This window comes from Dendrobates tinctorius, unplaced genomic scaffold (assembly GCF_039654945.1).
Source record: "Dendrobates tinctorius isolate UK_male_01 unplaced genomic scaffold, ASM3965494v1 ptg000063l, whole genome shotgun sequence".
Lineage (NCBI taxonomy): Eukaryota > Metazoa > Chordata > Amphibia > Anura > Dendrobatidae > Dendrobates > Dendrobates tinctorius.
In genome coordinates this window covers 5,814,549-5,837,089 of record NW_027361731.1, presented here as the reverse complement: position 1 = coordinate 5,837,089, position 22,541 = coordinate 5,814,549, and the positions used below count along the sequence as shown (strand labels likewise).

Below are 22,541 nucleotides of genomic sequence, written 5' to 3'. Positions count from 1 at the left end.
GCCCCCTCATAAAGTATGATGCAATCACCCCCCATAGAATATAATATAATACAGCCCCCCATAGAATATAATGTAGCCCCCCATATTATATAACACAGCCTCCCCCATAGAATATAATGTAAAATGTACCCCCATGGTATATAACACAGCCGCAAAGTAAATAGCCCAGTACCACATGGTATAAAGTCCAGCACCACATGATATATAGCACAACACCACATGTTATCTAGCACAGCACCACATGTTATCTAGCACAGCCCACCATGGTATATAGCACAGCCCACCTTGGTATATAGCACAGCACCACATGGTATATAGCCCAGCATGGTATATAGCCCAGCCCACCATGGTATATAACCCAGCCCCACCATGGTATATACCACAGCCCATGGTATATAGCCCAGCCTACCATGGTATATAGCCCAGCCCCACCATAGTATCTAGCACAGCCCCACCATGGTATATAGCACAGCCCCACCATGGTATATAGCACAGCCCCACCATGGTATAGAGCACAGCCCCACATGGTATAGAGCACAGCCCCACATGGTATAGAGCACAGCCCCACATGGTATATAGCCCAGCATAGTATATAGCCCAGCATGGTATACAGCCCAGCATGGTATACAGCCCAGCATGGTATATAGCCCAGCCCCACATGGTATATAACCCAGCCCAACCATCGTATATAGCCCAGCCCCACATGGTATATAACACAGCCTAGCATGGTATACAGCCCAGCATGGTATACAGCCCAGCATGGTATACAGCCCACCATGGTATATGGCTCACCATGGTATACGGCCCAGCATGGTATACAGCCCACTGTTGTGAATTCTCTTTCTGGCCTACCTCTGGTTATTACTGAAGGTAGTGGAGCTGGTCAGATTGACAGAGGGGTTGCGAGTTCTCTTTCTGGGCTCCCTCTGGTGGTTACTTGAGGTAGTGGAGCTGATCTGATTTTCAGAGGCTGGCCACCTGATAATGAGGATGACGATTGGAGATCTGGGGTTTCAGATTGGAATTTAAGACAGCTTGACTCCCTCTATCCCTGCTGGTGATTTTCTTCCTGTGCCTTCTGATGTCTCCTGCTCTGTCTCTGCATGATTCAGCTAAGTGGTTCATTTGCTATTCTGTTTGCATTTGATTTTGTCTATCTCTGCTTTGTGCGGTGTTATGAATGAGTCACCATAGGAGGCAAATACAGATATACTAGCTAAGTCCAGAAAACCATAGAAGTTGGCAGCTATCGGATTGCAGACCCCTGAACCTATCAACAACAACTAGCAGTAGCCGTGGGGGGTTCCTACGGTGCCCTAGACCCCTCGATCACAGCCGGAGAACTACATAGCCTAAAGACAGAAAGGGAAATCTAAACTGCCCCAGAGCAGACCCCAAAGCAATAGGCAGCCCCCAACATATAATGATGGTGAAGCAAGATGAAAAAACACTCACACAGATAGAAAGATAGGCTGAGCTGGGGCCCAAGCGAACTAGATAGGACAGGATAAAAAAGCTGCTGTCTGTAATCCGCCAAAAACCCTATCAAAACAAGAGCCAACAGCTGATAGGGAAAAAAGCCCTGAAGACGCTAGGCTTCAAAAAGACTATATCAGAACTCAGGTATTTTCTGAAGACAGAGCAAAAAGGAATTCAGCTCACCCCAGCAGGGAATGGCAGAAATCAAGGAAAATAATGCAAAACAAAACCAAAACACAAATGCAAAAAGTAGAGCAGAAAACTTAGCTTTTGAGGAGCAGGAATCAGACTGGTCTCCTAGAATCCCTCAGAGAGATCAACAGCAAGGCAGAAGGGCGTCGGCTGCCTTATATCCAGTCAGTAATTCCCGTCACCCAGTCATCATCATCCTGCCCAGGTGCTTGGTAATCAGCCTCACTACCTTCTTTCACCAGAAGAGGGAGCTCATCAAACCTCAATGGTGAAGGGGAAAATGAACTCACAACAGTACCTCCCCCTTGAGGAGGGGTCACCGAATCCTCATCCATGCCACCAGGGCGATTAGGGTGAGCCCGATGAAAGGCACGCACCAATCTTTTGGCATGAATATCAGAGGCAGAGACCCAGGAATTATCGTCCTGACCATAACCCTTCCACTTAATCAAATACTGGAGTCTCCGTCTAGCCAGACGGGAATCCAGTATCTTCTCTACCTCATATTCCATGTTACCTTCAACCAATACAGGGTCCGGAGGTGCCACCCCAGGAACTACTGGTTCAACAAACCTCTTCAACATGGACTTATGAAACACATTATGGATTTTAAATGTAACAGGAAGAGCCAAACGAAAAGAGACCGGATTAATAATCTCCAAAATCTTGTAAGATCCAATAAATCTAGGCTTAAACTTAGCAGAAGCCACCTTCATAGCGATATTTTTTGATGATAACCAAACCATATCACCAACCTTAAACTGGGGACCAATGGTCCTATGTCGGTTGGAAAACCGCTAGGCCTTTTCCTGGGAGAGAGATAACTTATCCACCACTTGGTCCCAGATCTGGTGCATTCTCTCGACCACAGTGTCAACACCTGGGCAGGCAGAAGGCTCCACCTGCCCTGAAGAAAATCGAGGATGAAACCCAAAGTTACAAAAAAAGGTGACATCAAAGTGGCAGAACTAGCTCTACTATTTAAAGCAGATTCGGCCAAGGGCAAAAATGAAACCCAATCATCCTGATCAGCGGAAATAAAACATCTCAAATACGACTCCAAGGTCTGGTTTGTTCTCTCCGTCTGCCCATTGGTCTGAGGGTGAAAAGCAGAGGAGAAGGACAACTGAATTCCCAGCTTGGAACAGAAAGTCCTCCAAAATCTAGACACAAACTGAACTCCTCTGTCAGATACAATGTTCTCAGGAATCCCGTGCAAGCGAACCACCTGTTGCAAAAACAGGGGCACCAACTCAGAGGAAGATGGCAACTTAGGGAGTGGTACAAGATGAACCATCTTAGAGAACCTATCACAAATCACCCAAATAACAGTCATTCTCTGAGAGACAGGCATATCAGAGATTAAATCCATTGAAATATGGGTCCATGGCCTCCTGGGAACCGGCAAAGGCATCAACAACCCACTAGAGCGAGAACAAGGTTTAGACCGCGAGCAAGTCCCACAGGACTGCACAAAATTCCTGACATCACGAGACAAGGTGGGCCACCAAAAAGACCGACTCACCAGATCTCTAGTACCAAAAATACCTGGATGACCAGCCAATGCAGAGCAATTTACTTCAGACATCACTCTCTTCTTCCACTGGTCAGGAACATACAACTTTCCACTGGGACAACGCTCAGGTTTGTCCTCCTGGAACTCTTCCAGAGCACGTCTCAAATCGGGTGAGATGGCAGAAAGAACTACCCCTTCGACTAAGATGGTGGCAGGCTTGGTCACCACAGGAGAATCAGCAAAGAAGCTCCTAGAGAGAGCATCAGCCTTGACATTCTTAGTGCCAGGAAGAAAAGAGACCACAAAATCAAAACGTGTAAAAAACAAGGCCCACCTAGCCTGTCTAGGGTTCAAGCGTTTGGCCGACTCCAGGTAAATCAAATTCTTGTGGTCAGTGAGGACCACGACTTGATGTTTAGCTCCCTCCAACCAAAGTCTCCACTCCTCAAATGCCCATTTCATGGCTAACAGTTCCCGATTCCCCACATCATAGTTACGTTCAGATGGAGAGAACTTTCGGGAAAAGAAAGCACAGGGATTCATTTTAGATGTTACAGGATCCTTTTGGGACAAAACAGCTCCTGCACCAATCTCAGAAGCGTCCACCTCTACCTGGAACGGGAGTGAGACATCAGGTTGCCGCAAAACCGGGGCAGAAGTGAATCTTCGCTTCAGCTCCTGAAAGGAAGAAACAGCCTCCGGAGACCAATTCAACACATCAGCACCCTTCTTAGTCAGATCAGTCAATGGCTTTTGCTATAAATTTCCGATAAAAATTAGCAAAACCCAAAAACTTCTGGGAGGGCATTCAAAGAAGTGGGCTGAACCCAATCATAAATGGCCTGTACCTTGGCCGGGTCCATTTCAATAGTTGACGGAGACAAAATAAATCCCAAAAAAGAAATCCTCTGTACCCCAAAAAGGCATTTCGATCCTATGACATACTGGGAATTCTCCCTCAAGATCCGGAACACAGTCCGAACATGTTCCACATGAGAATCCCAATCCTTGGAGAAGATCAAAATATCCTCCAGATAGATAATCAAAAATGTATCCACAAAGTCTCGGAAAATATCGTTCATGAAGCACTGGAAGACAGAAGGGGCATTAGTGAACCCAAAAGGCATCACCAGGTACTCAAAATGTCCCTCCGGAGTATTAAATGCCATCTTCCATTCATCCCCATGCTTAATGCGGATAAGATTATACACCCCCCTGAGGTCAAGCTTGGTAAACCAGCAAGCACCTTTAACTCTGGAGAATAGATCCGAAATCAGGGGTAACGGATGTTGATATTAAATAGTAATTTTGTTGAGGGCACGATAATCAATACAAGGCCTTAATGAACCATCCTTTTTGGCCACGAAAAAAACCCGGCACCTAAGGGTGAAGAGGATGGTCTAATATGACCCTTCTCCAATGCCTCCTTAATATAGGATCGCATAGCCTCGTGCTCGGGTACAGATAAATTGAAGAGCCGACCCTTGGGAAATTTACACCCCGGGCTCAGTTCAATTGCACAGTCATAACTCCTATGAGGAGGCAAAGACGCAGACTCATTCTCACTAAATACATCATAAAAATCCGCCAAATAGACAGGAACATCATGCGACTAAGAAGAGGTGGAAAAAACCGGAGTCTCACTAAGGGCACACCGACAACCCCAACTCACCACAGACACAGATTTCCAATCCAAAACTGGATTATGAATTTGCAACCAGGGAAACCCCAGAACAATGGTATCATGCAAATTATGCAACACCAAAAATCAGCAATTTTCTTGATGGTCTGGGGCGACCCGCATTACCACCTGGGTCCAAAACTGAGGTTTATTTTTCGCCAAAGGAGTAGCATCAATCCCCCTCAAAGGGATAGGCGTCTGCAGAGGTGTCATAGGAAATCCACAACGTTTAGCAAAATCCAAGTCCATTAGGTTCAGGGCTGCTCCCGAATCCACAAATGCCTTGGCGGAAAATGTGGACAGGGAGCAGATCAGAGTAATTGCCAGAAGAAACTTAGGTTGAACACCACCCACAGAAAACGTGTGTGCAAAACGTTTCTCTCGTTTAGGACAGACAGAAATAATATGCGAGGCATCTCCACAAAAAAAACACAGCTTATTACGCCTTCTGAACTCCTGACGTTGCTCCCTGGACAAAACTCTATCACACTGCATAGGTTCAGACATTTGTTCAACAGGTGGCAACACCTCTCGTGCAGTCCTGCGTTCACGTAAACGCCGATCAACCTGAATGGCTAATGACATAGAATCGTCAAGACCAGAGGGAACAGGAAATCCCACCATAGTATCTTTTACGGCTTCTGACAAACCCTTCCGAAAGAGAGCTGCCAAGGCATTATCATTCCAGGTAGTAAGGACCGCCCACTTTCAGAATTTTTGACAGTACAATTCTGCAGAATCTCGACCCTGGCTCAATGCCAACAGGGTCTTTTCAGCCTGATCAATAGCATTAGGTTCATCATACAACAACCCCAAGGCTTGAAAAAAATGCATTCACATTAGTCAGAATAGGATCATCTGGTTTCAAAGAAAACGCCCAATCCTGGGGATCGCCACGCAGCAAAGAGATGACAATTTTAACCTGCTGCGCGGAGCTCCCTGACGAGTTAGGCTTCAAGGCAAAAAATAATTTACAATTATTTTTGAAATTCAAAAATTTAGACCGATCCCCAAAAACACATCAGGAGTAGGGATCTTTGGTTCAGCAGCATGTGAATGAGCAAGGTAGGCGGAAATTCCCCGCACTTCCGCAGCGAGCTACTCCACACAATCAGACAATTGCTTTATCTCCATTGAGAGAAAAAAAAAAAATTCCCCCTACAGCCTCAGAGATATAGAGGAAGAAATATACACACCTTTTTTTTTTTTTTTTTTTTTTTTTTACAATTCTTTCCTGCTATTGAGTACCCTAGGATCTGCGGTATGGCTGGTGATTCTGTTATGAATGAGTCACCGTAGGAGGCAAAAACAGAAAACCGGATTACTTACCGGTAATACTCTTTTGTAGAGTCCACGACAGCACCCACTGAGAGAGGGGATCCGCCCCCGGAACAGGAAACCTACAGAGAGATAAATGGGGCGGTCCCCCTCGCTCCCTCAGTTTGTGTTACCGAGAACAACGGAGGAACCGCCATACATGTTTTAGTCAAACTGTTTGGGCGATTCATCTATCTTACCCCTATGCAGTTTTAAGCTTACTAAGTTTAATCACATATCTAATTTAAATCATAATCTCCACCACCAAGGAGACCCATGTGTGAAAAAATTCTTACGGGAGGGAAGTGAGCGGGTGCTGTCGTGGACTCTACAAAAGAGTATTACCGGTAAGTAATCCGGTTTTTCCTCTTCGCCACGACAGCACCCACTGAGAGATTTTCAGAGATAATCACTTGGGCGGGCACACCGTGTTAAGGACTGATCTACCAAAAGTTAGATCCTCGGTAGAGGACAAATCTAGTCTATAGTGACTATAAAAGGTAGATGGAGAAGACCAGGTTGCAGCCTTACATATTTGTTCAATTGGGACGTTCGCCCTCTCGGCCCCGGAGGATGATATGGCTCTAGTAGAGTGCGCCTTAATCCCCAGTGGAGGGTCTTCTCCTTTCGTCAGATACGCCATTGTGATCGCATCTCTAATCCATCAGGATATCGTGCCTGATGTAACTGCAGACCCTTTCCTGCTGCCCTGGAATGAGACAAAAAGAGACCTACTCTGCCTCCAGGGACTGGTCCTATCAAGGTAGGCTAGCACAGCTCTTTTCACATCTAAGGTGTGATATTTCTCCTCGTCCTGTGTTGACGGGTTCTCATAGAATGAAGGTAGGCATATCTCTTGAGACCTATGAAATTTAGTTGCCCGTTTGGGCAGATAGGACGGGTCCGTCTTTAAAATGAGACTGTCTCGTGTTGTTAACAGGAACGGTGGGTCTACTGACAGAGCATGAAGATCACTCACTCTCCTGGCCGATACTAAGGCCACCAGCATAGCCGTTTTCAATGAGAGGCACTTTACGGATGCTGAGCTTATGGGCTCAAATGGTGCCTGAGTGAAGGCATCCAAAACTAAAGTAAGGTTCCACGCTGGAAGTCGAGGCACATGCACCGGTTCTGTTCGTTGACAGGCCGAGATAAACCGAGTCACCCATCTATTTGCTGCCACGTTATAGTTAAACAGGGCTCCTAGGGCTGACACGTGGACCTTGAGTGCTTACTGAGAGTCTAAGTTCTCGGCCTCTTTGTAGAAACTCTAGAATGGCCGTAATGGGTACTTCACCAGCTAGTTTTGTTGGGTGAAAGGCCAGGAACTTCCTCCACACCTTAGCATAAATTTTTGTCGTGGACTCCTTCCTGCTTTGTAGCAGGGTATTGATTAGGTTCCTTGAGAAACCCTTCTGCCTCAGTAGCTCCCTTTCAAATTCCAGGCCGCTAGGTGCAGGGCTTTGGCCTGTGGATGGTAGCAGGGTCCCTGCGAGAGAAGATTCTGGTGCAGCGGCAGGATCCACGGGTCGGTTACCGACATGGCTCTCAGCCATGAAAACCACGGTCTTTTTAGCCAAAACGGGGCTATCAAGATGACCCTCGCCCTCTCCTGTCTTATTTTCCTGACTACTGTTGGTAGTAGCACCATCGGAGGAAAGGCATAGGCTAGTTGGAATGCCCAGGGTGTTTGGAGGGCATCTAGAATATCTGGGTTGTCCGACCTGTAGAGAGAAGCAAACCTTTTTACGCGCCTGTTGGCTCTGGTTGCGAATAGGTCTATCTCCGGTCTGCCCCATTCTGACGCTATCATTTCGAACACGTCTCTGCTGAGGACCCACTCTCCCTGGTATAGGGCCTGGCGACTGAGATAGTCTGCTCGGGAGTTGTCCACTCCTCTTATATGGAGCGCTGACAAGGAGAGCAGATGGACCTCGGCCATCTCCAGAATCTTTCCTGTGATAGACATCAGTGGCATTGACCGCGTGCCTCCTTGCCGGTTTATATAGGCCACTGCGGTGGTATTGTCTGTCTGGATCTTTACGTGGGCGCCTCTTAACTGCGGGAGGAAGTGAGATATCGCATAAAAAAATCGCTGTTAGCTCCTTTACATTAGAGGAGGCCTCTATTTCATTCTCCCGCCACCAGCCTTGTACCATGTGCTCCTCTAGGTGGGCTCCCCAACCTAAGGGGCTGGCATCCGTGGTGAGTATCTTGGAGGGAGTCACCCACCACTGTACTCCCTTCGATAGATTGGAAGGAATTAACCACCATTTTAGGGATTGAACCACCTCGGGCGATAGGGACATCTTCCCTTCCAGCCGCCCCTGCAGTCTATCTATCTCCTGCAGAATAGCCCACTGTAGTTCTCTAGAGTGGAACTGAGCCCATTGCACCGCTGGAATGCATGATATCAGAGACCCCAGCAAGGACATGCCCTGTCTCAATGATATTACGGGTCTTCCTGTAGCATTCTGTACTTTGTCGATTATGGCCATTACTTTGGCGTTTGGCAGAAAACACTCCTCAGTTACGGAGTCTACTTGCAGGCCCAAAAACCTTTGACAGGTCACTGGCTCTAGTCTGGATTTCTCCCAGTTAATTAGCCAACCCAGTGTTTGTAGGGATGAGATAATCCTAGCTATTCTTGCTTCACACTGTGAAACAGAATTCCCCACTATGAGTAGGTCGTCTAAGTAAGGGACAACTAGGGTGTCATTCAACCTTACATATGACATTACTTCCAGCATTAATTTGGTAAATACCCGAGGAGCCATGGATAGCCCGAATGGCATTGCCGCAAACTGGAAATGCTGAATCCGACCTCTGAACCAGACTGCTACCCGCAGGAACCTCTGGTGCTCTCGATATATGGGGAGATGGTAGTAGGCGTCCTTTAGGTCCAAGACCGCCATATAACACCTGGGAAACAAAAGCTTTATTGCAGACTTAATCGACTCCATTTTAAACGACCTTAGTCTTAGGAAGGTATTAAGTTTCTTTAAATTTATTATAGTCCTGTAAGAGCCATCTGGTTTTGGGACTAAGAATAGAGGAGAATAAAAGCCCATCCCTGTTTCGTCGTCTGGGACCTCCACTAGAACCTGTTTAGTTAGCAGTACCGCAATCTCCATCTCCAGAGCTTCCTGCTGAGATCGGGACTTCATAGAAGTCAATAAGAAGGAGTTCGGTGGATACCGAACGAATTCTAATTTTAGGCCTGATGATACAATACTTAGGGCCCACGGGTTTGATGTCACCTTCATCCATTGGCGGCTGAATCTTAATAGCCTGCCACCTACCGGTGTAACGGTTTTATCGGGATCTGTCTCCTCTGAAGGGACGTTTCCCGAATAGGTTGCCTCTTTGCTTGGGGTCCTTATTTCCCCAGCGGTCCTGGGGTCTAAAGTCTTTCTTTTTACCGAACGGCGGCTTCCTGTAGGCCCTCCTGTTGAACGGAACATACGGGTTAGGGAACCCCTTTTTCCTCTCCCCCGCTTTTGTCAAAATCTCATCCAGCTCTGTACCAAATAGGTACTTACCCTGGCAGGGTATAGCACACAATCTAGTTTTTGTTTGTGTGTCTCCTTTCCACCCCTTCAACCATAAGGCCCGCCTGCCTGCATTGGTCAGTCCCGCGGCTCTAGCCGACAACCGGAGAGAATCCGCGGAGGAGTCGGAGAGGAAGGCCGCTGCTCCATTAATGAGGGGCATAGAGGAAAGAAGCCTACTCCTAGCTACTCCATTTTTAATATTGTCCTCCAAGTCTTTCAGCCACACCAACATAGATCTTGCCGTACATGTGGCTGCTATTGCGGGCTTAAAGGCTGCCGTACAAGCTTCCCAAGATCTTTTGAGGAATGTATCGGTCTTACGATCCGAAGAATCAGCCAAAGTTCCCGAATCCTCCACCGGCAAGGAGGATCTACGGGAGGTAGAGGCCACTGCCGCGTCCACCTTGGGGGCTCTCGACCAGGCCGTTAACTCCTCATCGTCAAAGGGATACTTACGCTTTGACGTTAAGGGGAGGAAGGTCCTCTGACCTTGTTTCTCCCATTCCCTCTTAACTAGGTCTTTTACAGTTGGGACCACTGGGAATGCTCGGACCTTTTTACGGGAAATACCCGCAAACATTATGTCCTGAGGGGTCTTGGGGTCCTTACACTCCGGCAACCCCATGGTATTTCGGACAGACTTCACAAGATTACTGACACTGTCCGTGGGGAAACACGTCTGATCCTCGTCCTCTGAGGAAAGGTATTCCTGGGACTTATCGGAATCTAGTTCTCCGGTATCTGACGGCGACCTTGACGCCAGCGAAACTCCTCCTTTAGATGAACGTATTTCTCTCACGGAGGAGTGACCCCCTAGACTACTGGAACCGCCTAAGGCCCGTAGTTCCTCTCTTATCATTGCCCGGATATCCTCCTTCTTTCGTGAGGATTCCTCCTGCAAGGCCTCCTCCACACATGATTGGCATAATCTCTTTGGGTGGCCATCCGGGAGGGGCTGCGAACATAAGGCACACTTCTCTATGTTTCGCCTTCTCTGTTCTTTTATCCTAAAGGGGGTATGGACCAGAAAGAGAAGACTATCAATTATCTAACCTGACCAAAAAACACTCACCCGTGAATTTCGTCAGCAACTACCGGCTGCGGTGTCCGGGACCCAGGCTGAGGCGAGGCATGGGACGACTTCTTTTCCTTACGTTTCTTCTCTAACGGCTCATCTTGCCTGGAAGGCCCAATGGATTCCTTCCTAGAGCTGCCACTTCTTCTGGTGCTATTGGATCTCCTCGTAGCACTGCTCTGTCTACTGCCAAGTGGGGATACCACTAGCTGACCTAATGGGAGCGAAGCTGAGTCATGTAAGGACGACATGACTGCGCACTAGCGCTGTGTCTGTGGCTTCCTTTTAAAGCCTTTGCCATAGCTGCTCCTCCTTCTCTTTTTTTTTTTTTTTTTTTCGCCCTACTGCGCATGCACGGGCGTTGTCCCGCGGTCTCTGCCTTCAGCCTGATCCCGGAAGTCCTCCTCCACTTCCGGGTTGCCTCTCCTGGAGCGCTGGGTCACCGCAAATAGTAATGCGGCCGGCGACACCGCGCGTCTGCGCCCCCTCTCCACGCATGGGGTCCTTCTCCTGCCGCAGGTATGACTCCCAGCAGCGCCGCTCAGCACACACCGCACAAGCCCTTCTGCCACTCTGGGGGGGGGTGGCGGCCTCAGTACGCCCGATGGCGTTTGTAATGCGTCCACCCCCTCGGGGGGGGGGGGGGAAGTATAGCCATAACCCCAGTGAGCTTTGGCACCACTTTCGCCTCCAGCCTCACCTGCATTACACCAGCTCTGGGGGGGGGGGAATACACCTCTCCGCCCGACGCTGCCTCCGGTCCTGGGGCCCCTGCTGCTCATATTTTCACGCAGGCGGCTACCAGACCAGGCATCCTTTTCTGCGGGTTCCTTTCCAGGAACAGGAAACCAAACTGAGGGAGCGAGGGGGACCGCCCCATTTATCTCTCTGTAGGTTTCCTGTTCCGGGGGCGGATCCCCTCTCTCAGTGGGTGCTGTCGTGGCGAAGAGGAAAATACTAGCTAAGTCCAGAAAACCAGAGAAGTTGGCAGCTATTGGATTGCAGACCCCTGAACCTATCAACAACAACTAGCAGTAGCCGTGGGGGGTTCCTACGGTGCCCTAGACCCCTCGATCACAGCCGGAGAACTACATAGCCTAAAGACAGAAAGGGAAATCTAAACTGCCCCAGAGCAGACCCCAAAGCAATAGGCAGCCCCCAACATATAATGACGGTGAAGCAAGATGAAAAAACACTCACACAGATAGAAAGATAGGCTGAGCAAATGATGGGGCCCAAGCTAGCTAAATAGGACAGGATAGAAAAGCTGCAAGAGCCAATAGCTGATAGGGAAAAAAGCCCTGAAGACGCTAGGCTTCAAAAAGACTATATATCATAACTCAGGTATTATCTGAAGACAGAGCAAAAAGGAATTCAGCTCACCCCAGCGGGGAATGGCAGAAATCAAGGAAAATAATGCAAAACAAAACCAAAACACAAATGCAAAAAGTAGAGCAGAAAACTTAGCTTTTGAGGAGCAGGAATCAGACTGGTCTCCTAGAATCCCTCAGAGAGATCACCAGCAAGGCAGAAGGGCATCGGCTGCCTTATATCCAGTCAGTAATTCCCGTCACCCAGTCATCATCATCCTGCCCAGGTGCTTGGTAATCAGCCTCACTACCTTCCTTCACCAGAAGAGGGAGTTCATCAGACCTCAATGGTGAAGGGGAAAATGATCTCACAACAGTGCGGCTCAGCCAGCTCCGGCTGGGGCTGTGCTGAATCACTGCCCATATGTTACTGCTTGCCAGTTTGTTTTGTCCCCTGTTATAATGGTCTCTTTTTGCTTTGCTTTCAGAATATACCAGAGTGCTGATACAGTGGGGGGCGAAGTTGTGCAACTTCAGTGTTTTTTCTGCATCAGACGTGTTGGACTTTTTGCAGGGTTTTTTGCATGATTGCAGACAGTGTCTTTCCTTTCCTGTCTAGACAGTGTTGGCCCCATCGTTTGCTCAGTCTATTTTCCTACCTGCGTTTGTGTTTTCATCTTGTCTCACCAACAATATATGTTTGGGGGCTATCTATTCCTTTGGGGTCTGCTCTGGGGCAGTTTAGATTTCCCCTTTCTTGCTTTAGGCTTACTTAGCTCTCTGGCTGTGCTGAGGCATCTAGGATCATCATAGGTACGCTCCACTGCTACTGCTAGTTGTTTGGATAGGATCAGGGGTCTGCAATCCGCTTAGTTACCAACCTCTCTGGTTTTCTGTGGCTTAGCCTGGACCTGCTATCCTCCTCGGTGACACATTCATAACAGCCCACCCTGATATACAGCCCAGCATGGTATATAGCCCAGCATGGCATACAGCCCAGCATGGTATACAGCCCAGCATGGTATACAGCCCAGCATGGTATACAGCCCAGCATGGTATATAGCTCCCCCAGAATGGCTCCACAGTCTAGTACTCACACTGATTAAAAAAAAAACACACTCCTCACCTTCTCCTCGTGACTGCCCTGCTCCCGGCTCCTGTCTCCTGCACTGCCTGGCACACAGTGAGTGAGTGATGATGTCAGTCCTTATCTTCCTGCTCCTGATAGACTTCTCAACTAGAGGTATAGGAGATAGGATTCCATTACAGAGTGGAGTTGGCCTATGTCCCTATGATTCACTTGCCTGAACTTTTGTGAGAGAGAGATCACACACCATTCATCTATTTGGCTGCTGCCAGAACAGTAAACAATTTTCCCACAATTTATCTGGGGCTTTGCTAACCACTCCCTGTCTCCTGTGACTATGTTAACCCCTCTCGTTGCTGGATGCTTTTATAGCACAGCATTTAGCGCTACTTCTGCATGTCACACTCTTCCCTCGTTTTTGAATGTCGTCCTTGACATTTGCCTCAATTGATCGATCTGACCAATTCTAAGACAGTGGTGGGAGTCATGTCACTTCATATACATATTTCTTAAAGGAATACGTGGATTTCATCCGCGCTGCCCAAATGATGAAATTCCAGAAGGTTAATAAGGTTTGACAGTGGTTTATTCTACACGTTTCAAGGTTTTTTGCAACCTCTTCTTCAGGAAATACCACGGTATTAACCTTATTAACCTTTTGGAATTTCATCATTTGGGCAGCGTGGACGAAATCCACGTATTCCTTTGCAGAGCTCTGTTTCAGATAGTCGGTGACCGACTTGTGGATCTGCAGCAGCCCTTATCTATACATGCTTTGAATACCTACTACCAGGTGAGCAGTTTTTTGTCAAACCGCTTACTTTATTTGTGGGATAAGACTCTATATTGCGCTTGTGTCTCCCTCTTTCCTCACAATTCATATACATATTGGCATAATATTCATAAACATTAATAACAACCTATTCTTATGACCTTTTACTTGTAGGACTCCTGTAAGAAATAAACAACTGAATCAAACAGCATCTCTTCAGCTGGAAGTTATCGTATGTCTTCAACCAGCTCTCTCACACTAGGCCTTAACAGTTCTTCGTTTCTACAAAGTCTTTTAAGGAAAATCAGAGCGATAAAACACGTTTTTACACCATGCAACATCTTCTATACTGCCTCTTGGTGGTGAATACCACTCAAGTGGGCTTACCTGGTCCATGGGCAGAGATATCTGTCTCCAATTGACAGTCCTTGGCACTCGACTTGGTTCACCAAGTGTCTCATACGTCAGCATCACAGGCCTCCTCATTTCTTGAATAAACATCCTACTGCTGGGTTGTTCCCCTGATACAACGGGTTCCTCGGTTGCAGGAGTTTCTTCTGCCGCACTCATTTCTCGTACTTCCTCAGATGCTCTTGGAACTGCCTCTGTAAGTTCCTGTACTTCTCCTGAATTATCCGTTTCCACACAGTCCAGTAAAACCAATGCTGAGTGTCGATCGGTCTCTGCAGTGATCGGTGTTCGATCATCAGAACTGAATTAACTTCATCTGAACTCCTTAGTACAAACTCTGAAGCCTCGGGACTTAGTTCACTCTCCTGAGGATAGTACATCCCTCTCCTTGCCCATCTGAGAGATACAACAATGTGGTCTTCTTCATCGGAACTCTCAAGGTCACTATCCACCTCCGGAGCTTCAGTCTGTGGAAGTCCCTTAGTCGATCTCGGTCGATGTCGGTCTACTTCTGGGGAGTCGTCTTGTAGTGGGAGATAATCACAGGGTAGTAGTAAATGCCGATGGACTATTCTGGTTTTCTTGTCCCCCATTTCCAATCAGCTATCATACACTGGACAGTCATTGGCTTTCCTCCTTACAAACACATACACCTTTTCTTCCAAGTACGAATGAAGTTTTCCTGGACCACCTTTTTCAAGTATGTTCTTGACTAGCACCTGACTTTCCAGTGTTAGTTCTGTTCCATACCATTTTCAATCATAGTACACCTTACTCTTGCTCTGCTCTTGGGTAGCCACTTTGGACGTTATGTTGTTTGCCTCTGTCGTCCGTTCCTTCCATTTCCGAACGTACTCCGGAAAAGTTTTTTAAGTCTCTGACACCGGACTGCTGGACATGTCAATTGGCAGTCTTGGCGATCATCCATACAATAGGAAGAAAGGTGAGTAACCTGTTGCCTCGCTCTTGGTACAGTTAGAGGCGTGTACCACTTTTGACAGAGAACTCTTCTAATCTTTCTTCTCATCAGCTGTTAAAGTATGCAACATTGACAATATTGTCCGGTTAAAACGTTCCACGTGTCCATTACCCTCTGGGTGATAGGGGGTTGTATGGGATCTCTGAATTCTACAGTACTTTCCTAACTTTGCAAAGAGCTGGTTCTCAAATTCTCTTCCTTGGTTGTGGTGTAATTGCAGCTTGGAAAGTGTGCTGAGCTTCTGGGCAGGAAAGGGTGGATAGTCATTGATGTTGCTATTAATAGCTCTCCTGTGGAGCAGCCTTTGCTGCCATAGTTAGATATGATGTACGGCACACAGCGCATGGGCAATAGACAACTTACTTTATGAAGACTACTTCCTTATAGTGGAACGCATCAGTGGCATCTTGAGACCTGCTTGTCAGGATCCTGTCAGCGCCGGCGTGCAGCCTCCGCTGAGCAGGGACTCACCCGCACTGTAGGGGGGCCAGGGGTCAGGTACAGCCGGAAAGTACCGATACACAGGACCTGTGGACGCTGAAGTTTAGCAAGCAGTCACAGGACCTACAGTCATGTGACTGCAAGGGGGCGGGGCTTAGCGTCCTGCTTTCAGAGATGGCAGGACACTATATAAATACACAGAGTCAGGCAAAACGGAGGTCATACACAGAGATATCAATAAAGCACCAGGGATGAGACAGAACGGATAGTCAGGGCCAAGCAGAAGTCAAAACCAAACAGACATAGAAGGTACCAAGCAGAATTCAAAGCAATATCCAGAGAACAGACCGAGTCGTACACAGAGAATAAAGCAACCAGAACACAGCACAAACACACTCAGGGGTCACCACACAATGCCAAGGGCGAAAGTACAACTGACGGGGATGGGAGCGTCCTGAGGCTGTAAGAAGCCTCTCCCAGAACCAGGGAGAGTCCACAATCATAGCCCCAAGTGTGCAGGTAAGCCTACACCGGGATCACAACCTTTAACCCCAGAAATGCCAGTCATCAGCACTGGTTCCAGACATTAACCCCACGTATGCGAGTCAAACCCGCACTGAGATCATGACAGTACCCCCCTCTCAACGGGGTGCCTCTGGACCCCCAGACTTGCCCGGGTACTTAGCATGGAAAGCCCGCACCAGGCGATCAGCATGCATCAACCGGGCCGGTACCCAGGACCTGTCTTCCGGTCCATACCCCTTCCAATGAACCAGGTACTGTACCGACCGCCGTACCAACCTGGAATCTACGATATGACCAACCTCGTACTCCACCTGCCCCTCGACCAAAACAGGAGGAGCAGCGGAGTCGGAGTCTCCTCGGACTGCTTCAAAAGGTTTTAGTAGAGATTTGTGGAAGACTTTAGGGATCTTGAAAGAGGGTGGAAGGCACAGCCTATACGCCACTGGATTGATTTTTTCCACAATCTTGTATGGGCCAACGAATTTGGGCCCCTACTTGGCTCAAGGAACCTTCAACTTAATGTTTCGTGTGGAGAGCCAAACCTTGTCTCCAACCTGAAACGTGGGCCCTGGTGTTCTTTTCCTGTCTGCGAAAAACTTATACCTGCCCTGAGACCTAGATATACTCGGCTGAACTTCTGCCCATGTATTCTGTAATCGCTGAACAGAGCCCTCAGCCCCGGGACACCCCGAGTCCAGACGAGAAAACTCACCAAAATGAGGACTGAACCCATAATTGATCAAAAAAGGTGTCATACCCGTGGATTGACTCACCCGAATATTGAAGGCAAATTCAGCCAACGACAGTGCATCGCACCAGTCATTCTGTCTAGCAGAGGTTAGACACCTGAGGATCTGTTCCAGGGACTGGTTAGTGCGCTCTTTCTGACCATTGCTCTCAAGATGGTATGCAGACGAAAATGACAGAGACATCCCTAATTTTTTGCAGAAAGCACACCAAAACTTAGCCACAAACTGCACACCATGATCAGACACCACATTCAGGGGTACCCCATGCAACCGGATCACATGCTGCACAAACAACCTGGACAACGTCTCAGCTGACGGTAGTGCGGACAGGGGTACAAAATGAGCCTGCTTAGAAAACCTGTCCACCACTACTCATACCACTGTATTACCCTTAGATGGAGGGAGATTGGTAACACAATCCATGGATAAGTGAGTCCATGGTCTTTCGGGCACTGCCAAGGGCATCAGCTCCCCTGCCGGCCGGCTATGAGAGCTTTTAGAACGAGCACTGATCCCACAACCAGCAATGAATTTTTTTATGTCCGAACCAAGGGTAGGCCACCAAAAGATCCTAGCCACCGCCAGACGCGTGGCTGAAATACCAGGGTGAGCACTCAGCTTGGATTCATGGAACTCCTGCAAGAGTTTCAGGCGAAGCTGCTCTGAGACAAACAACTTCCACCTCCGACTGGGCCCAATGAATCTCCCGTTCCAATTCAGACGAGACCTCTGCTATCACAATCCCAGGGTGAAGAATGGAGGACGGTGGCTCAGGGGGCGACACCGGCTGAAAACTGCGCGATAAGGCATCAGCCTTGACATTCTTAGACCCTGGACAAAATGTAATCGTAAACTGAATACGAGAAAAAAAAAAGTGACCAATGGGCCTGTCTGAGCATTAGTCTTTTAGCAGACACAATGTATGATAAATTTTTGTGATCCGTGATCACAGTAACCGGGTGACTGGCCCCCTCCAAAAAGTGCCTCCATTCTTCAAACGCCAATTTGACCGCAAGAAGCTCTCTATTGCCTACGTTGTAATTTCTTTCCGCAGCAGAGAAGTTCTTGGAAAAGAAAGCACATGGCCTGAGGTTGGTTAGAGTGGCAGGCCCTTGGGACAACACCGCCCCCACCCCCACCTCAGAGGCGTCCACTTCCACGATGAATGGTTTGGACGGATCTGGGTGTACAAACACGGGAGCAGACATAAAGCTTCTTTTCAGGGTCGCAAAGGCCTCTTTTGCGAGCGAGGACCAGTTTCTCACATCCACACCTTTACAAGTAAGATCTGTGAGTGGTTTGACCACCTGTGAAAACCCCCGAATAAATTTGCGGTAATAATTGGCAAACCCCAAGAAGCGCTGAAGACCCTTAAGGTCTCGGGGTTGCACCCAATCCGAAATGGCCTGCACCTTCTTGGGGTCCATGCGAAAACCCTCACAGGACACAATTAATCCCAAAAAAGACAATTCTTGAACAAAAAACACACATTTCTCCAATTCGGCATACAGATGATTTTCCCTCAGTCTTTCTAGAACGGTTCGTACATGATTCAGATGAGATTGACTGTCGGGAGAGTATATCAGAATATCGTCTAAGTAAATGACAACAAAACGACCAATGAGATCCGAGAATACCACGTTGATGAAATTCTGAAATATGGCTGGGGCATTGGTAAGACCAAACGGCATGACTAAATTTTCAAACAGTCCCTCGGTAGGGAGGAACGCGGTTTTCCATTCATCCCCCTCCCGGACCCTTATCAAATTATATGCCCCCCGAAGATCTAGTTTGGAGAACCATTTTGCCCCTGAAAGTTGGTTACACAAGTCGTGAATCAACGGAAGGGGGTACGTATTTCGTACAGTAATCTTGTTGAGCTCACGAAAATCGAGGCAGGGACGTAAACCACCATCTTTTTTCTTTACAAAAAAACCCCTGCCACCAGAGGTGAGACTGAGGGACGTATGTGTCCTTTGCGAAGACTCTCAGCAATGTAATTTTCATGGCCAAGCGCTCAAGGCCAGATAAATTAAACAGACGGGCTTTAGGCAATTTAGCCCCCGGGACTAACTCAATAGCGCAGTCAAAGGGTCTATGTGGCGACAACATCTCGGCCTCGCTTTCAGAGAACACATCTTCAAATTCTTTCAGGTACTCCGGAATACCTTCCTGCTCGACAGATGACACAGATACAGATTTAACAGGTTCAACCAATAGTGCAGACTTATCACATAACATCGAATCATTAAACCCCCACTGAACAATCTCCCCCGTTTTCCAGTTAATGACTGAGTTATGGCATTGTAACCAGGGCATGCCCAACACCAATCCTGCTGGTAGATTGTCCAGAACCAAACAACTTAATTTTTCCACATGGGTAGCACCCACTTTGAGTGAAAACAAGTCAGACATAAAGAGAATTCCCTCTTTAGTGAGGGGGGAGGAGTCAATGGCCACCACTTTGATCGGAACCTTAAGTCTAACTGTCCCTATCTTACAGCGTGTGACCAATTGTGAGTCAATGAGATTGATGGATGATCCGCAGTCCACGAAAGCTGTAGAGGGAAAACAACAATCGTCCACTAACAGTTCCACATGAAGCAACACCTTAGAAAATGAGGAAAAGGGTACCTAAGGGTCTGAGTAGTCTCCTCGCTGACTACCCAGACCTAGTCGCTTCCCGTTGACCAGGTTGAGGATAGACAATCAGGACACTCCCTTTTCCAATGTCCCGTTTTACCACAGTAGAAGCATAACTGCTTTTCTCTCCGGCGTTGTTCCTTCAGGGAGAGAGCCCCTACGTCCATGGGCACAGAAACAGTCTCTTTTCCACTAGAGAACAATGGAGTCTCCGCCTGGATCACCCCCCTGGACCGCGGTCCAAACGGACAGCCTGGGTCATGGCGTCCTCGAGTGAGTTAGGTGGGGGATGTAATGCCAAGGCATTCTGTAACCGCTCGGACAAGCCTCTGCGAAAGAGTCCTCAGAGTGCGGCGTCGTCTCAAGAGACCTCTGCGGCCCAGCGGCGGAATTCTGTACAAAACCACTCAGCCGAGTGTTTCCCCTGACAGACACTCATCACCATGTCCTCTGCCAATCGCACTCGGTCCGGCTCATCATATGTGCCCGAGGGCCTCAAAAAACACATTCACAGACACTCTCTCAGGGGCAGTGGGAGGAAGAGAGAAAGCCCAAGCTTGTGGGGACCCTCTTAACACAGACATAATGACCCCAATCTTCTGACTTTCGTCCCCAGAGGAACGTGGCCTCCAACTAAAGAAGAGTTTGCACCCCTCCATGAAGACCCTGAACTCCTTTTTGATCCCAGATAACAAATCAGGTAGTTTAACAGGTGGTTCTGGGGACACCAAAACAACATCACTCGCCCCAGCCCCCCAGAGACCCAGCAGCTAAAGCCCCCCGCACTGTCTCAGAAACCTGCTGCTGAGAACGAGCCAGAGCTTGTTGCTCCAGAGATAAACCCTGAAACATCTGACTCAGATTTTTCATTTGCTCAGCAAGAGATTGTATGGGATCCATATTTCACAGCAGAGAAAGGAAAAAAAAAACCCAAAAACTTCACGGTCAGTTATAATGTCAGGATCCTGTCAGCGCCGGCGTGCAGCCTCCGCTGAGCAGGGACTCACCCGCACTGTAGGGGGGCCCGGGGTCAGGTACAGCCAGAAAGAACCGATACACAGGACCTGTGGACGCTGAAGTTTAGCAAGCAGTCACAGGACCTACGGTCATGCGACTGCAAGGGGGCAGGGCTTAGCGTCCTGTTTCCAGAGATAGCTGGACACTACAGAAATACACAGAGTCAGGCAAAACGGAGGTCATACACAGAGATATCAATAAAGCACCAGGGATGAGACAGAACGGATAGTCAGGGCCAAGCAGAAGTCAAAACCAAACAGACATAGAAGGTACCAAGCAGAATCCAAATCAATACCCAGAGAACAGACCGAGTCGTACACAGAGAATCAAGCAACCAGAACACAGCACAAACACACTCAGGGGTCACCACACAATGCCAAGGGCGAAAGTATAACTGACGGGGATGGGAGCGTCCTGAGGCTATAAGAAGCTTCTCCCAGAACCAGGGAGAGGCCACAATCATAGCCCCAGGTGTGCAGGTATGACTGCACCGGGATCCCAACCTTTAACCCCAGAAATGCCAGTCATCAGCACTGGTTCCAGACATTAACCCCACGTGTGCGAGTCAAACCCGCACTGAGATCATGACACTGCTGAACCGCATCTAGCACATGCGCAGATAAAAGCCTGGAGTTTCGTTTTCACATAGACTGGAAGTGCTTGGGAGGTGCTGCACACAGGTGTCGGCGTGTCCCAAAGCACTTGCAAATGCATTTGCAACATATATAAGAAGACTTGACTGACTTAGAGACTACTTCTCTGATGAAGCTGTTGTGGGGACAGCGACACGCGTCGGACCGGACAGACCTGATGGTATAACCTGGGCTCTGGGTAATTATGTGATCGAAGTGTGTGTCTGTTAGGCTGCGTTCACACGTCGCGTTTTTTTCGCATTTTCGCGGCGGTTTCTACCGCGCAATTTTGCTGCTAAAAAACAGCATCCCATGCAATCCTATGGGATGCCGCAATGCTGTTCTAATGCTGCGGATTATCCCATGGCAGAATCGCTTTGCGGTAAAATACGCAGCATGCTCATTAATTTGCGGAGTGGCGGCGATTCCGCCCACATAGGAATGCGTTCTGCTTACTTTCCGCATGTGGTTGTGCCCACCATGCGAAAAGTAAACAGAACATTTGCGGATGGTACCCATGGTCCGGAGGAGAGGAGACTGTCCTCCGGGCTCTGGGTACCATATACCTGTAAAAAATAGAATTAAAATTAAAAAATTGGGTTATATTCACCTCCCGGGGTCCCACGCAGCATAGCCAGGCTTCAGCGGTACACGTGGCAGCTATCGTTCCCAGTAATGCATTGCGATGCCTTTGCTGATGTCGCGTCTCGCAATCATGTAGCGATCTCGCGAGATCGCAACGTCAAAGATAATTGCCGCAATGCATCACTGGGAACGGGACCTGTCGGAGCATCGCGGAGGCCTGGGGACGCTGCGCCGGACGCCGGACGGTGAATATAACCCGATTTTTTAATTTTTTTAAAATTATTTTTAACATTATATCTTTTACTATTGATGCTGCATAGGCAGCATCAATAGTAAAAAGTTGCTCACACCTGTCAAACACTATGTTTGATGAGTGTGACCAACCTGTCAATCAGTTTTCCAAGCGATGCCACACATCGCTTGGAAAACGCTAGCATTCTGCAAGCTAATTACGCTTGCAAAACGCTAGTTTTTCCGTGGGAAAATCGCGGGAATTTAAAATGCGATTTTCCCGCGGAATGGAATTCAGAATTCTCGTGGTAATTTCCGTGAGAGTTCCGCTACGTGTGCACATGG

The 22,541-nt window shown here is 48.2% G+C and overlaps 1 protein-coding gene across 2 annotated transcripts in view; it reads right to left on the bottom strand.

Moving 5' to 3' along the window:
* Positions 1 to 13,789, bottom strand: part of LOC141094283 (uncharacterized) — a 28,121-nt gene extending 14,332 nt beyond the window's left edge. The window contains exon 1 of one of the 2 annotated variants that reach the window (XM_073580119.1): positions 13,251 to 13,789. The gene's annotated coding sequence lies outside the window, so the exon portion shown is untranslated. The remainder of the gene's footprint in view (positions 1 to 13,250) is intronic. The other variant, XM_073580120.1, reaches the window with a different exon arrangement.
* Between the last annotated feature and the right edge of the window lie 8,752 nt (positions 13,790 to 22,541).